This window comes from Benincasa hispida, chromosome 9 (genome assembly GCF_027475165.1).
Source record: "Benincasa hispida cultivar pf3 chromosome 9, pf3_genome.v1.1, whole genome shotgun sequence".
In the NCBI taxonomy this organism is placed as follows: Eukaryota; Viridiplantae; Streptophyta; class Magnoliopsida; order Cucurbitales; family Cucurbitaceae; genus Benincasa; species Benincasa hispida.
The window spans coordinates 42,532,544-42,538,350 of NC_143486.1; the positions used below are offsets into that span (position 1 = coordinate 42,532,544).

A 5,807-nucleotide genomic window follows, 5' to 3' on the forward strand; every position below is an offset into this window, starting at 1 on the left:
CCAACTAACCTTGCCAAACTCAAGAAATATATCTATTTTTCTTCCCTCATGTCTTATTTTGCTCCTTTTTTTTTTCCAAAAAAAAAAAAAAAAAAAAAAATTCCTTTTATTTAATCATTAAAACACTCTATCAAATTGTCTTCCTAATTTCTTATATGTATATGGATAGAAACAAACTTTTCATATGATTAATTGACTTTTCTTTTTATAATAAGCATTTTTAATATGGATAATAATTTAATTTTATGAACGTAGTAATTTAGTTCAAATTCAATGTGCAGATCAAATTCATAAAATATTATTTAAATTAAAAATAAATATAAGCATTTTAAAATTTTAAATATTTAAATTTTATCAATGTAACAATTTAGTGTTTGAATACCATGTAGAGATTAAATTTATAAAATATTATTAAATTAAAAATTAAGCATTTTAAATTTTTAAATAGAAAACAAACTCTCACTAATAATATTATTATATCATTATAACGATATATATGTAACTTTTTATATTTAGTTAACTTTTTATCATATAGTAAGTACCAAGGAGATGAAAATATTGTGAAATTGTAAGATTAAAAAACACATTTTGCTGATAAACTTTCATAAAAATGACACTTTATTCCACAAAATTTTTCAAAGGGTAACAGGTTAGAATAATAGCTTTTTGGTCTCTAAGTTTTGATTCTAGTTTCTATTTGGTCCCTTAATTTTAAAATGTTACACAGTTAGTTCTTAAGTTTTGAGTTTTGTTTCCATTTAGTTTTTAACTTTCCAAAAGTTACAATTTTATTCTTGAGATTTGAGTTTTATTTTAATTTGGTCAATGGACTTCAAGATTTTACATTTTTAACCTAAATTTTCATTAAATACTCACATTCAATTATAAAGTGAAATTTTAAAATTAATTTTAAAAGTGATAAAAATTGCAAAGTTAATTATAATTCTTTTAAAAAATTTTAATTTATTAACATACATTAACTCTAAAGACGGAAAGTGAGTATTTAGTGAAAAATCAAGTTAGATGTGTAAATTTGGAAACATAGGGACCAAAGGAAGTAAAACTCAAAACTTAAGAATTAAATGTGCAACATTTTGAAACATAGAGACTAATAGAAACTAGACACAAGACCAAAAGACCAAAAAGGTTTTTTTTTTCCAACAATTTAATTTATTGTTGAACTTTAATAAGGATCAATATAGCTACCATCCTTACAACTTATAATGAAATAGTCTTTAAAATATATTAAAATTTAATAAGATGACTTACCATACCTTGATAAGAGATCATAAATTATAAAAATTATATATGATTACATAATCAGAATTAATAATTGATTTTATTTGAGTACAGAGACTAAATTGTAAATTTTTTTAACTATACAAACTAAAAAAGTTACAAATTAGTGGACATGAAGTAAATTGTTATTTTAACCCCACTTTCTAGTAGTCAATGAAAAAGGAGTGAGGAATTAATTATTGCGAAATACGCGCTTATGATTTGATTGTATGTATGCAATTTCATTGGTGAGATGATTTTTTTTTTTTCAATTTTACTTTATTTATTTATTAGTTATGGGAAGATTTCTTTCACAATTATTTAATTTACTGCATCCAATCTAGACTTTGTCAAGATCTAAGACTTTAATGTTATCGCTAATAACTAATTGATTGACAGTGCCATTTTTTGAAAAAAAAATTATTTAAGATAGCTTTTTTCTTTAGAAAATAAGATATTAGGTTTGTGTACCTCTCATCCATGATTTGTTAATTCTATTTTGGTTTAAATCATGCATTGTGTTGATGGTAAATTTAAGATGACGAGGTTTGTTAAAAAAAATCGATGAAGTTTCAAATTAGAAATAGAATGCGGTATATGTATTTGTTTATTTGATATAAAAGAGTGTTTTTTTATTTAGATTTATTGTATTATTTATATATATATTGTAGTGTAAATGAATTTATGAAAATTTATATACTGTGGTATATTTCATAAATTGGTTTATATTGTGACTTATGTCAATCATTGAGTCAATCTCTAATTTATAAACGGTAGTATATTTTATATATTAGTTAGAATATTTTCAAATACCTAACAAGGTATATTTAAAATAATCATAAATCTGTAAAAATATACTAAGGTATATTTAAAATAACCATTAATCCGTAAAAAAAACAATAAATTGATATGTGAAAACCAACGTAAATAGAAAATAAAATTTCATTAAATGTATTTTGTTCCAAATTAGAAAATAGAAAAAAATAAAATCAATGCATTTTCTCTCTTTAGTTGATAAATGAGAAAAATATATTAAATATATTTTCTCTCTTTATTACTAAAGTAGCTTTGAAAATAGAATATATATATATATATAACGAATATAAATAAATATAAAAAAGGATAAAATTGTCTAAAATAATACTAAAAGATCTTTTTGAAAAAACACCAACTTTAAAAATATTTATGAAAATATATGACGGAAGATAGACTTCTTATGTAAAAATTCCATAATATAATTGATTTTTTACTTTCTTTTAGAATATATTAATGGGTTTGTTTGTTGCATGGAGTTTAGTGCTGAAAATGACTATATTTTTATTTAGCCCAATATTCAAAATTTCTTCTAACTTTGAAGAAAAAGAGATCTTTTCACGTTGTCCCTCAAAATATTGTTAAAAGTTTGGTATAGAATATAGATACATGTCGGTCCTTCAAATTCATGCAATAATTTATCATATAAGTATAACATAATGCAAACCTTACGTCCAATCTTTTTTATTTTATTTTATTTGACCATATAATAAAATCTATATTTTAATATGTCTCTATTGTTAGTTAATATATATATTTCCAACTTCATCTTTCCTCTGTGGAACATCAAGTTGGTGTTTACTTGTTAGTCTTAACTTCTACTTTTTTTCAGTATCTTTTGACTTTTTTTCACCAAAGAAAATTTCAAAGATAAAATGGTGTTTAATAATTAATCAGAATATATATATATATATATTAATAATTTGCATTTATAAATTCTTGTTGGTCACTCTACCATCTACATTTATTTTAAGCATAGTTGCAAATAGAGTAATCGAATCCTGTACATACAATAAAATTGAGATTCAATTCTCGGACTCTATATCAATGATAGAGTTTGTCAATGATATAAGTTTATCAATAATATAGTTCATTGGTGACAGGAGTTTATCAGTGATAGAGTCTATATATTTTTCTATCAGTAGTAACGGACTTTTATTATTAATGGATTCATATTCGTGATAGAAGCCTATCATATATATACTCGTAACAACGATAGATTCTATCACTAATATATTATGGTTGCTTTAAGATAAAAGATCGCATGAAATTACTTTGAAAATTTTGTTGAGTTATCAATGAAAGGAGAAAATAAAATTGGAGGAAAAAAAGTGAGAAAATGAAGAAAGAAAAAGAAAAATATTTGTTTGGAATTTTATTTGTAATAAAAGATTTAAAATAAATGTTAGTTGTGTAGTTTGATTGAAATTTATCAGTCATAGTAGTCTATCATTGACTAATTTAAGTTGACAATTTTAGTCGCGCATTTTTCATTTTTCTATATTTAATTACTGTTTTTTTAGTCATCAATTAATGATACGAGAAATTTTCCATTTGAAAAATCCTGAAAGCTGTGTTTTTTTTTTTTTTGCCAAGTATTCGAATTTTTTGCTTTAATGGTTGTTTTTTTTTTCTCTCTTTTCACCAAATTTGCTATTGCTCATGTGTCATGAAATGTACATTTTGTTGTAGTGTAAAAAATAAATTATTAATTTGATCTCAGTCACCTAGCCACCAATGCTTAATATATAACTTAATATATCACAACAAAGTTAAAAATATATAATCACTAGTACAAAATTAGACTATAATCTCAGTTAACACATAAAACTTACCAAAAATGACATTCCTAGTTGAAAAGTGTTTGAAGGAGTTTGAAATTAATCCAAAGCTACAAACAGAAGCTGCAAGCGTTAACTAGATTATAATTTAGATAGAAGTCAGGAATTATCAAACAAACATTTTAATAACAGAGAGAAGAGATACATAAGAAAATGAAAAAGGCACGATTAAAATTGTCAACTTAAATTGTCAACTTCTATTTGTGAGGTCTTGTAACTTATATTATCATCTTTTATTTGCTTGTGTTCTTGTATATATTTAAATTTCTACCTTGGACTATGTTCGGATTCATTATCCTTGCATATTTTTGTTATTTTGTTAATGATTTACTCAAAATTCGTGCAATTTAGTCCACGTTTGATAACCATTTTGTTTTTTATTTTTATTTTTAAAAATTAAACCTATGAATACTACTTTCACCTCCAAATTTCTTTCACTACAAGAAATCTGAGTTTTGATGTCAGTTACAGAAACTAAAAACGGATATACAATATCGGTGTCTAAAAAAACAGATCTTTAATGTTAGTTTAAAATCAACATTGTAGGTATATCTATAATATCAGATTCAATGTTGATTTAAAACTGACATTAAAGATCCATTTTTTTTATCCACTAACCTACTCAATTTTTTAGAGTTTGAAAGGAAGTAAAGGTGCCATTTTTCCTTCTTCCTCAAATTTTAGCCAGCAACCTCATCTCCATAGTTTCTCTCTCACTTCAACTCACTCTCACGCAACAACCCATGCAGACCTCTCCCTCTCTCTCTCATCAAACCTCCTACTATCACACGTATCAACTACATGCCGTCCACCATCATCGTTGATCGATGTTGTCCATTGATCGCAATCGTGGTTTACATCTGCCATTCTCCATGGTTAGATCTGCAGGTCTCGTTCTCCTTAATCTTCTTCTCCTCTCTTTCTTTCTTTCTTTCTCTAACTTTGTTTCACCATCTCTCAAACACCGATATGCTATAGCACAGGTGGATCTTATTGAATCTGACCGCAACTTAGCTCGATATCACCGGATCTGTCGTCCAACTCGTCGGATCTGACTGAAACACATTCCATCTTGTCGAATCTGACCACAGTGCACTCGATCTCCCTGGATCTGACTGCAACACACTCGCACTCACCCTCTACACACAAGCTTCACGGATAATGTTGCTAAGAATATGGCTAACAAGAAGGGTCACACTTAATTAGAGAGGTGTTATGAAGGAAACACTGCAAAAGTTATGAATATTTTCTCAATTGGTTCCAACTTTACACTACAGTTGACTAGAAAAGCAATGAAAAAAAGGGCAGATTGATGTTGGTGCCTTCTTTGACATTTGGTTGGTTTCTACCATTGTTGATGCTGTTGATTCCATCCCATTGGTAAAGTTTGCTTAAAACTGCAAAACTAAATTTTAGGGGGTTCAATTGGTAAAGTTTTTTATATGAATTTATAACCGTGGATTCTTGTAAATATAGGTACCAAAGTTGTTGAAAGTTATGGGGCTTAGTTATAGTGTGTGTCTCACTGCTTAACTTTTGTTATTCAAGGTAACTGCTTTGAAGTGGTTTGATTTGAAGTCTTGTACGTTTCTCCAAATATGTGTGATAAATGAGCTAATTTCTTTTGTTTAGGAAAGTAGAGATGAATTGGCTGCCAAGATTGATGGGGGTAAAGGAGCAGGTTCTTGGTCATAAATATTTTTCTATCATACTTAGGTAGTTAGTTATGTTTGGCTAGATAGCTGAATGTAGTGATGAACAAATATGATATAGATGATGATTGCATTTTTTCTCTCTAACGAAAAAAGCAAATATTTCATTGGTTGAATATTGTTCCAGCTATAATTATTCTAAAAGGAAAATCAAATTTCTTGT

General features: G+C 26.4%; 1 long non-coding RNA gene across 1 annotated transcript; it reads left to right on the top strand.

Moving 5' to 3' along the window:
* Positions 1-4,866: 4,866 nt before the first annotated feature.
* Positions 4,867-5,509, top strand: LOC150033825 (uncharacterized). The gene is made up of 2 exons (XR_016532300.1): positions 4,867-5,312; positions 5,409-5,509. It is a non-coding gene; the product is annotated as an uncharacterized LOC150033825 (long non-coding RNA).
* Positions 5,510-5,807: the final 298 nt, after the last annotated feature.